General features: G+C 40.7%; 1 long non-coding RNA gene across 1 annotated transcript in view; it reads left to right on the forward strand.

Annotated features, from left to right (window-relative positions):
• The window catches only part of LOC135364575 (uncharacterized), a 72,125-nt gene that overhangs the window by 15,478 nt on the left and 44,646 nt on the right, over positions 1–12,001 (forward strand). The window contains exon 2 of the long non-coding RNA XR_010411968.1: positions 4,410–4,844. This is a non-coding gene — a long non-coding RNA (uncharacterized LOC135364575). The remainder of the gene's footprint in view (positions 1–4,409; positions 4,845–12,001) is intronic.

The raw sequence follows: 12,001 nt of genomic DNA on the forward strand, positions 1-12,001 counted from the left end.
TGGCTCAGTCGTTAAGCGTCTGCCTTCAGCTCAGGTCATGATCCCAGGGTCCTGGGATCGAGTCCCACATCGGGCTCCCTCCTTGAGGGGAAGCCTACTTCTCCCTCTCCCACTCCCGCTGCTTGTGTTCCTGCTCTCGCTATCTCTGTCTCTGTGAAATAAATAAATAAAATCTTTAAAAAAATAAAAAAGTGTCACTACAAAAAAATTAAACATAAAGGAAAGCCATAATAAAGGAGATGAGGAACAAAAAAAGCCATAATATGTGTAATTTTCTATAATACATACAAAAACAAATAACAAAATGATAAAAGTAAGTACTTCCCTTTCAGCAATTACTTTAAACATAAATGGACAAAACTCCCTAATCAAAAGACAAAGATTGGCAAAATAGATTTTTTTTTTAAAGATTTTATTTATTTATTTGAGAGAGAGAGAAAGCATGAGGTGGAGAGGGTCAGAGGGAGAAGCAGACTCCTCGCCGAGCAAGGAGCCCCATGCGGGACTCGATCCCGGGACTCCAGGATCATGACCTGAGCCGAAGACAGTCACCTAACCAACTGAGCCACCCAGGCGCCCTGCAAAATAGATTTTTTAAAGATTTTATTTATTTATTCGAGACAGAGAGAACACGAGGGAGAAGCAGGCTCCCTGCTGAGCAGGGAGCCCAATCCCAGGACCCCAAGATCATGACCTGAGCCGAAGGCAGACGCTTAACCAACTGAGCCACACAGGTGCCCCGGCAGAATAGATCTTTTTTTTTAATGAGCCAACTATATCCTATATTTTATTTTATTTTTGAGTTTAAATGCATTTTATTTTTAGACAACGTACATGACTTTTTTTTTTCTTGAAAACAGTGCCTCCATCCAAATAAATCAAAGTCAAGTTAATGAAGAGTTTAAGATGACATCAGATGTCTAAGTCCTGGTGTTGTGTGGATGAAGAGCAGCAGCCAGTTATGACAACAAGTGATACATCCAAAGCAATAGCCAAATTAGTTGACATTTTTCCATTTCTAAACCATTCTTAAAGAAAATCATACGTGGAGTCACACCATCCTCACAATAGTCCAGCAGAGCAACCGTTCCATCTGGATTCATGTTTTCACCAATAAAGAACTGGTAGTTTTTGAAATTAGCAAGGATGTGCTTGATTTATTCTGCAGCCCATCATACAAGTTTTTAGTCTTTTTGGTCTTCGTTCTTAAAGTTTGCCTTTGATTGACTTCATGTAATCTTTTATGTACTTCTATCTTTAAAATATTTTTTTTGTTTAAGAGAGAGAGCAAGACCAGGGAGGAGGGGCAGAGGGAGAGGGAGAAGCAGGCTCCCTGCAGATGCCCTCCAAGATATTTGTTTTAGATCTAAGGACACAAATAGGTTGAAAATGAAAGGATGGAAAAAGAGACCAGAAGAGAGGCACCTGGGTGGCTCAGTCAGTTAAGTGTCTGCCTTCTGCTCAGGTCATGATCCCAGGACCCTGGGATTGAGCCCCATGTCAGGCTCTCTGCCCAGAAGGGAGTCTGCTTCTCCCTCTCCCTCTGCCTCTCTCACCAGCTTGTGCTCTCTCTATTTCTTAAATAAATAAATAAAATCTTTTTTAAAATGGTAACCAGAAGAGAGCTGGGGTAGCTATACTAATATCAGACAAAAAAGACTTTAAGTCAGTAATTGTTGCAAGTGACAAAGAAGGACATTTATATTGATAAAAGGATAAATTCACAAGAAGATAGAATAATTGTAAACATACATGTATAAAATACCAGAGATCCAAAGTATATGAAGCAAACAATGATAGAGTTGAAGGAGAAATAAACAGCTTTACAATAATAGCTGGACATACCAATACCCACTTGCAATGGATAGAACAACCAGAAAAAAGATCAATAAGAAAATAGAAGACTTGGGGTGCCTCAGCTGGTTAAGGATCTAACTCTTGATTTCAGCTCAGGTCTTGATCTCAGGGTTGTGAGTTCAAGCCCTGCATTGGACTCCACAGTGGGCATGGAGTCTACTCAAAAAAAAAGAGAGAGACTTGTACAACAATGTAAACCAATTAAACCTAACAGACATGTATAGAACAGTTGAACCAACAACAGCAGAATACACATTTTTCTCAAATGCCCATGGAACATTCTCCAGGATAGACCATATGTTAGACCACAAAACAAGTCTTAATTGAAATCATACATAATTTCTTTTCTGATTACAGTGGAATGATGCTAGAAAATAATAACAGAGAGAAGATTGGAAAATCCACAAATATGTTGAAATTAACTATAAACTCTTAAACAACTGATGGATCAAAGAAAAAAAATCACAAGGGAAATTAGAAAACACCTTGAGAAAAATGAAAACAGAATAACAATATACCAAAACTTAAGGGATGCAGAAAAAGTAGTGCTAAGGGAGGAAATTTATGGCTGTAAACATATACATGAAATAAGAAAGGACTCAAATCAACAACCGAACTTTACATTGTAAAGAACCAGAAAAAGGAGAGCAAATTATACCCCAAGCTAGCAGAAGGAAATGTTAGAGATTAGAGTGGATATAAATAAAAAAGGGAATAGAAAAACGATAGAGAAAATAAGCCAAACCAAAGGTTGGTTCTTGGGAAAAGATCAACAAAGTGGACAAACATTTAGCTAGATTGGCTAAGAAAAAAAAGAGGAAACTCAAACTACTAAAATCAGAAATGAGAGTGGAGACATTTTACCAATCTAAAAGAAATTAAAAGAAAAACTATGAGAGTACTATGAACAATTTTACACCAGCAAATGGGATAACCTAGGTGAAATGGACAAATCCCTAGAAACACAGACCTATCAAGACTGAATCATGAAGAAATAGAAAAGCTGAATAAATTAATGACTAGTAAGAAGATTCAATCAGTAATCAAACACCTCCCAGCAAAGAAAAGTCCTTGACCAGATGGGTTCACTGGTGAATTCTACTAACCTTAAGAGAATCAACACCAGTCCTTCTCAAACTCTTTCCAAAAAACGAAAGAGGAAGAAACATTCCTATTTCATTCAGTTAGGTCAGCATTACCCTCATAAATGGCCAGATAGACACTATAGAAAACTATAAACCAATATCTTTTATGGACATTGGTGCAAAAATCCTCAACAAAATTTGCTAGTAGCAGCATATTAATAGGACTATAGACCAAGACCAAGTGGGATTTGTTCCTGGAATGCAAGGATGTTTCAGTGTAAGAAAATCAACAAACTTCCAGTTATAAATAAGTCATGGAGATGTAATGTCTATCATGGTGACTATGGTTAATAATACTGTGTTGCATATTTGAAAGTTGCTAAGAGAGTAGATCTTAAAAGTTCTCCTCACAAGAAAAAAAATTTTTGTAATTATGTATGATGACGGATGTTAAATTTATTGTGGTGATCATTTCACAGTGTAAACAAATATCAAATTGTTGTGTTTTACACTTAAAACTTACATAATGTCATATGTCAGTTATACTTTAATAAAAAAATAAGAAAATTAACAGAATAGACAAAAATAAACCATATGACCATTTCAGTTGATGCAGAAAAAACATTTGTGAAGATTCATCACCCTTTTATGATAAAAGACTTGGCAAGCTAGAAATAGAAAGAAACTTCCTCAATGTAAAAAACGCCGTATGTGAAAAACCCACAACTAACATCACACTCAATGGTAAAAGACTGAAACCCCCCCCCCCTAAGATCATGAACAGGACAAGGATGCCTGCTTTTACCACTTCTATTCATTACAGTGTTGGAAGTTCTAGCCAGAACAATTAGGCAAGAAAAAGAAATAAAAGGCATATATATTGGAAATGAAGCAGTAAAATTATTCTTGTTTGCAGATAACATGATCTTATATGTAGAAAAGTCTAAAGAGTCCACACATACACACAAAAAAATTGTTATAACTAATAAATTCAGCAAAATTACAGAATGAAAAATCAACATTGAAATATCAGTCACATTTTTCATCAACAATGAACAACCTGAAAAGAAAATTAAGAAAATTCCATTTATAATAGCATCAAAAAGAATAAAATACTTGGGAACAGGTTTGATCAAGGAGGCAGACGTTTTGCACACTGGAAACTACAAAACATAGCTGAAAATTTAAAGTAGATGTAAATAGGGGCTCCTGGCTGGCTCAGTCAGTAGAACATGTGACTCCTGATCTTAGGGTTGTAGGTTTGAGCCCCACATTGGGTGTAGAGATTACTAAAAATAAAATCTTAAAAAAAAATTTTTTTTAATTAAAGAAGATGTAAAAAAATAGAAAAAACAAATTCATGTATTAGAAGACTTCATATTGTTAAGATTTCCATACTACCCAAAGTGATCTGCGGATTCCATGCCATCCCTATCACAACACAATGACTTTTTTTTTTTTTTCCAGAAATAGAAAAAGCCGATCCTGAGGATCCTGAACAGTCAAAACAGTATTGGAAAAAAAAAATTTGGAGGACTCATACTCCCTGATTTCAAAACAAACTATGATGCTAAAGTAATCAAAACAGTATGGTATTGGAATAAAGGCCGGCATACAGACCAATGGAATTGAAGAGAGAGCCCAGAAATAAGCATATATGGTCAAGTGGTTTTTAGCAGATGGTGCTGGGTAAACAGGATATTCACATGCAAAAGAATGAAGATGGACCCTTACCTTACATCATATACAAAAATTAACTTAAAGTAAATCAAAGACCTAGACATGAGACCAGACTTTATAAAAGTCTTAGAAGCAAACATAGGGGAAAGTTCATGACATTGAATTTGGCAATGAGTTCTTGGATATGACCCTAAAAAGCACAGGCAACAAAAGAAAAAATAGGTAAGTTGAACTTCATTAAAATTGAAAACTTTTGTGCATCAAAGGGCACTATCAAGAGAGTGAAAAAACAACCTACATAATGGGAGAAAATATTTGCAAACCATGTATCTGAGAAGGGATTTAGATCCAGAATGTATAAAACTCCTCATCACCAACAACAAAAACAACCCAGTTTAAAAATGGGCAAAGGGGGCGCCTGGGTGGCTCAGTTGGTTAGATGACTGCCTTCGGCTCAGGTCATGATCCTGGAGTCCCGGGATCGAGTCCCGCATCGGGCTCCCTGCTCGGCGGAGAGTCTGCTTCTCCCTCTGACCCTCCTCCCTCTCATGCTCTCTGTCTCTCATTCTGTCTCAAATAAATAAAATAAAATCTTTAAAAAAAAAATTTTTTTTAAATAATAAAATAAAAATGGGCAAAGGACTTGACTATACACTTCTTCATTCTGAACCTTCCTTGACATGTTGATTTCTAGCCTGTGTGGTACTCCAGCAGCTATGATCAACAGGAAGGGGTCTTGCTGTTTACACATTTACTGCTTCTTGGTTCCACATTCACTCTTCATTGCTTGCTGTGCAAAAATAGAGCTGAACCCTATAAAAGTAATTTTTCCTTTGTCAGGTGGTACAATGTTAAGCTTCGCCAGCTGTGAGCTCTGGAGAGCAATTGCACGAGGAAGGGGTTTTCCTTCCTATTCTGGTGTATTCCAGCAGGCTCCTGCAGTATGCATGGATTCCTCAGTGCCCAGCTCTTGCAGTGCAGATGACTTTTCCAGCACCATGGCTCTGCAGCTCATGTAGCTCCTCCAGAACTTGGTTCCTACAGTAACAGTGGTTAGCAACACCCGGGAGCCAGGTAGTTTCTCCCGGAAACACCCTTTGGTTGGCTTTGTAGCTGGGTGCCTCCAGTGAGACACCTTTCTGAGAAATGACTTTCTTTGGCAGCTCAGAAGGTAGGTTTCCAGCAAATTCTGGAGGGCAAATTTCCAGCAAATACTATTGCACAGCACCAAGCAACTTCTGTGCCATCCAATCACCCACAGCCATGTCCTCTCCAGCAAGGTCGGTTCTCAGCCTGGGTGCTCTACATCAGCGTCAGAGGTGGTCTATGAACTTTATATCTGCTGATCCTTTGTTCTTTAGGGTTCTCTTTACTTTTTTTTTTTTTTAAGATTTTTATTTATTATTTTGGCACAGAGAGAGACAGTGAGAGAGGGAACACAAGCGGGGGTGGGTGGGAGAGGGAGTAGCAGGCTTCCTGCGGAGCAGGGAGCCCGATGTGGGGCTTGATCCCAGGACCCTGGGATCATGACCTGAGCCGAAGGCAGACGCTCAACGACTGAGCCACCCAAGCGCCCCTACTTGTTTTTTTTTTTTAAGTTTTATTTATTTATTCATGAGAGACAGAGAGAGAGAGGCAGAGGCAGAGGGAGAAGCAGGCTCCCCATGGAATAGGGAGCCCGATTGGGACTCGATCCTAGGACTCCAGGATCATGACCTGAGCCGAAGGCAGACGCTTAACCGACTGAGCCACCCAGGCGCCACATAGAGTTCTCTTTACTTTTTACCAGCCAACCCCTCATTACTCAAATCCCTTGTTACAGTTAATAATTCTACACATTAAAATTTAGCTGTTAAAATTACTGTGTGGCTTCCATCTCCTAATTTGACCCTGACTGATACAGGTCCCTGCCCAACACAACAAGGAAGAAGAACATACAACTTCTCACCATCATACAATATGCTGTACTAAACCAGAGTGCTGGGGGCAGCAGGTAAGAAGGTGCCTAGATGGTCGATGAGGACTAATGAGAGAATTAAGTTGAAAGGAGTAGGAGATCAGGGCACTCCCAAGTTCATCAGTAACACCTCTTGTCTTTCTCCTCATGCTCTCATAATCAATCTCTGAGTTATATCAACTCTGTCTCCCAAGTCTGGTCCATGATTTCCACCCCACTGTTGCTCCTCAGGCCAGGCCACCATCATCTCTGGCTGGTTTATGATGAGACCCCTGTAATTGTCCTCCTTACTTCCAGGCTTGCTCACTTCAGCCTGTTCTCCACACTGACATGAGAGGGATTCTTCTAAAATGCAAATTTGGGTCAAAATGGTCTTTGACCAAAAACTGCTGGTGGCTGCCCATTGCCCTTTGGACAAAATCTGAACTCCTTTTTTGGGCACAAAGCTTGGGAACATCTGGCCTTTGCTCACCTTCCCAGTTTTATCTTGTGCCATCTTCGAACATCCATGCTCTCCAGCCACGTGGAATGTTAGTTTCCTTAGGGACCTAAACAAGTACTGCTCCCCTTCCAGGAAACCCTCTCCCTACCCCCACCCTTGCCCTTTCACTCTCTACTCCTCTGGGAAGCCTTCCAAACCTGCTCTCTGTGACCTTGTGTTTGTTTCAGTCACACCCTATACTTCTCTCATATCCCTTATCACAGGCTGGCAATGGTCTAACATATATGTCTCCTCACTGCACTGTAAACTCCATGAAGTCAGTCACTTTTGTTCACCATCGTTTCCTGAGCACCTATCATAGTGCCTGATACAAATTAGGTGTTTGATAAATGTTGGGGAACAAAAAGAATGCACAAGCAAAAGTGACAGGGAGAGTATGCATGAAAGTATGTCACATAAGCAGAGTGTAGGGACATGGGTAGGAGTGCTGGACTTGAAGAGCAGGCTGTTGGAGCCAAGTTGGGAAGGGCCCTTTTGTTCATGTGAAGCAGTTCATACCATACAGTGTAGATCAAACATCCCACAGTGGCTGTTGGTCACTGCACTGCACTTCCTGTTCATGCATTTGATTTGACCAGGACAGTTTATTTTTTTTATTTTTTTATTTTTTTTTTAAAGATTTTATTTATTTATTCATGAGAGACAGAGAGAGAGGCAGAGGGAGAAGCAGGCTCCCAAGGAGCAGGGAGCCCGATGCAGGACTCGATCCCAGGACCCTGGGATCATGACCTGAGCCGAAGGCAGACGCTTAACCATCTGAGCCACCCAGGCGCCCCTGACCAGGACAGTTTAAAAAACTTTCAAATGTGAATGCTTTTCAGTTTGCCACAATTCCCACCAGTCCTCATATTAACAGGTGCCCTTTCCTCATTTAAACTGGCTGCCTGCCCCACTGAGATCTGTGTTTGCTATCCCTGCAGAAGGGTGGGAGGTAGTCTGAGGAGGGGAAGAATATAAAGAGGGGAAATTTAAGATATAAGTTCTAGAAAGATAGATGGATCCACCCTCAGTAGGGAGTGTATTTTTGAGAGTTTCTTGGGAGAAGTGAATTTATTTTATCGGAAGGGCCCTGGGAGCAAAGATAAACCCAGAAAATCAGAAGAACTGCCCACATTTTGAACAGCATATTATCTTTAGACTGCTAAGGTGGCCAGTGCTGAGCTGGGTCCACTCTTTCCTGTTTACTTTCTGAAATAAAAACTGCCCTGATGGAATCTGAAGTCAGAGCTGCCGTAGATCAACATTGACTCAGCAGCCTGCCATGTTGCAAGGCCTTGTGCCAGGAGCTGTGCAGGATACAAAACACAAGGGAGAGCTGGAATATAGCATCTCCTGGGGGACATGACAGCCATAGACACACAGAGTGACCCAGAGAGACAGTGGGCTGGTGCTTTGGCAGCGCTTTACCTCAATGAGGTCTCCACAGTACAGAACGTGGCCCGCAATATTAGAGGTCCAGGAACTCTAGTTTTTCATGTTCCCAACATAGGTAGGGAATTAGGGAAAGGTTCTTTCTAAAAGAAACTTCTTGGTTTTTAAGGCAGGTGGTCCATTTCTTACTTTATAAAGGGGGCATTACCCCTGTAGTAACCTCAAAACTCAGGCCCACTCTCCAAGGACTCCTGTCCCAATGTAAAGGTTCTTGGGAAACTAAGCTGCTGATCAGAAAGAAGCCATGAACAAGCTTGATGATCAATCTCTATTAAACAAAAAAACAAAAAAACAAAAAAACCCACACCTCTTTAATGACCAGAAGACCCTCTCCATCAACCAAGGCTGGACAGACTGGGATGAGTTTTTAAGAATTTAATTCTCCTTTTACAAAACTTCACCTAAGTTCAAGATTCCCTCAAGTACCATCCTGCGCTTTCATGGCCATTCCTGCATTTGTGGTTCTTGCCCAGTGAAAGCAAATGATACCCTATCAAGCTGGATGAACCAAAGTTTCCCAGTAGCTGGAATAAAGAAAGATGATGGACAAATGTGTCCCACTCGGCACCCACAGCTGAAGCATGCGGACCTCAACACCTCTGCCCCAGATGCCGCCTTTCCCTGCAAGAAGTTCTGGAGTGAGGCTTTTGGTTTGTAAATGCCACTGGCAACAGTTTATAACGGCAAATGAAGTAGTAAATACTTCATGAACAAACTCTCTGTTCCCAATTCCAGCATAGATTGGATTAGATAATCATTTTCATGAAGATTTCCATATGTCACAATCCTAATCATATCTTGAAGTGAACGGAACAATTCCATGAAGGTAAAGAGTTGATCCTTTCAATTTGGGCTTTCAAGAATTGCCTGTGCGGGCACCTGGGTGGCTCAGTCGTTAAGCGTCTGCCTTCGGCTCAGGTCATGATGCCAGGGTCCTGGGATCGAGCCCCGTGCCCCGCGGGAAGCCTGCTTCTCCCTCTCCCACTCCCCCTGCTTGTGTTCCCTCTCTCACTCTGTCTCTCTCTGTCAAATAAATAAATAAAATCTTAAAGAAAAAAAAAAAAAAGAATTGCCTGCGCACAGTGTTGGTAAAGCATGAGTCCTGATGATCTTGAACAAACAAAGCCTCCCTTGAATTTAACTTCATTTTTTAAAGGTTTTTTATTTTTAAGTAATCCCTACATCCAGCGTGGGGCTTGAACCCACAACCCTGAGATCAAGAGCCGCATGCTCCACCGACTGAGCCAGCCAGGCACACCTACTAATTTCATTTTGTAATACTTGCTTATTTTGTAGTCATTTTGGGGGTAGTTGTGATTTTAAAAATCAACAGAGTTTATATTTAGAGCTGTTTTAGGCTTATGGAAAACTGATAGAGAAGTACAGGAAGTTTCCACATGCAACCCACTGTTTCCCCTGCATTTGCATCTTGTATTAGTGTCATGCATTTGTTACAACTGATGAGCCAATATCATACATTATTATTAAATAAAGTCCAATAGTTTGCATTAGGGGTCACTCTTTGTGTAGTATAGTCTATGTGTTTTCACAAATGTATGATGACATGTGTCCATCATTACTGTATCACAGAGAACAGTTTCATCACCCTAAAAATCCCCCTACTCCACGTATTTGTCCTTCCCTCCCGATAACCTCTGGCAAAACTATATTACTCCTAGGGGTGCCTGGGTGGCTCAGTTGGTTAAGCGACTGCCTTCGGCTCAGATCATGATCCTGGAGTCCCGAGATCGAGTCCCGCATCGGGCTCCCTGCTCAGTGGGGGTCTGCTTCTCCCTCTGGCCCTCCCCCCTCTCATGTGCTCTCTTTCTCAAATAAATAAATAACATCTTTAAAAAAATAAAACTCCTAGAAGATAATATAGGTGAAAAATCTAGGTAACCGTGGGCTTTGCATTGACTTTTTAGATACAACACCAAAAACATGGTCCATGAAAGAAAAAAATTGATGTTGGACCTCATTAAAATTGAAAACTCCTGCTCTGTGACAGACACTGTTGAGAGAATGAAAAAGCACGCCACATACTGGGAGAAAATCTTGGCAAAACTTGATATTTGTTAAAAGACTGGTATCCAAAATATACAAAGAACTTTTAAAACTCAACAATAAGGGGGCGCCTGGGTGGCTCAGTTGGTTAAGCGACTGCCTTCGGCTCAGGTCATGATCCTGGAGTCCCAGGATCGAGTCCCGCATCGGGCTCCCTGCTCGGCAGGGGGTCTGTTTCTCCCTCTGCCCTCTTCCCTCTCGTGCTCTCTGTCTCTCATTCTCTCTCTCTCAAATAAATAAATAAAATCTTAAAAAAAAAAAAACAAAAAAAACCTCAACAATAAGGAAATTAACAGTCTGCTTAAAAATGGGCAAAAGATCTGAACAGACACCTCACCAAAGAAAATACACAGATGGTAAATATGCATACGAAAATATGTTCAAGGAGTGGCTCAGTTGGTAGAGCATGCGACTCATGATCTCAGGGTCATGAGTTTAAGACCCACGTGGGGTGTGGAGTTAAATTTAAAAAAAGTTTAAAAAAATGAAAATTTGCTCAACATCATATATCATCAGGGAATTGCAAATTAAAGCAACAATGACACATGACTGCACGCCTATTAGAATGGCTAAGTTTCAAAACACTGACAACACCAAGTGTTGGTGAGAGTTTGGAACACCAGGAACTCTCATTCACTGCTGGTGGGAATATAAAATGGTATAGTCATTCTGGAAGACAGTATGGCAGTTTTTTAAATAAAACTAATTGTGATTTTTTTAAAGTTGGAAATCAAACCTATAACTTGTTTGAAGTCAATAGTGCCATAAGCAGATTTTCTCAAAGAGCTGAACAAAGCTTAAAAAGCAAGTAACAGTGGGGGCACCTGGGTGGATCAGGCAGTTAAGCATCAGACTCTTGGTTTTAGTAATGCTGTCAAGAGTGGTGGGATCGAGCCCCCAGATGGGCTCTCTGTTCAGCTCGGAGTCTACTTGAGAGTCTCTCTCCCTCTCCTTCTGCCCCTCCCTCCCACGCATGCTCTCTCTCCCTCTCTAAAATTAACAAATAGGGGCGCCTGGGTGGCTCAGTCATTAAACGTCTGCCTTCGGCTCGGGTCACGATCCCGGGGTCCTGGGATCGAGCCCCGTATCGGACTCCCTGCTCAGTGGGGAGTCTGCTTCTCCCTCTCCCACTCCCCCTGCTTGTGTTCCCTCTCACTGTGTCTCTCTCTGTCAAATAAATAAATAAAATCTTTAAAAAAATTAAATTAAATTAACAAATAAATAACATTTAAAATAAAAATAAAAGCAAGTAATAATGGAAGACAAAGTTTCTAGCATTGGACCAGTAGTACCAAATAATGCTGTATGAGTGCCTGAATAATAAACCCATTTTGTAAGAGACAAATTTAAGTACATATTGTAGATTCCCCATAGCTCAGGCAGAATTCAAACTCTACATTTTTAAAAAAATTTTATTATGTTATG

The sequence above is a fragment of the Mirounga angustirostris genome, unplaced genomic scaffold (genome assembly GCF_029215605.1).
Source record: "Mirounga angustirostris isolate CCGP_5_RB_7025 unplaced genomic scaffold, mMirAng1.0.hap1 SCAF_5, whole genome shotgun sequence".
NCBI classification, from domain to species: domain Eukaryota; kingdom Metazoa; phylum Chordata; class Mammalia; order Carnivora; family Phocidae; genus Mirounga; species Mirounga angustirostris.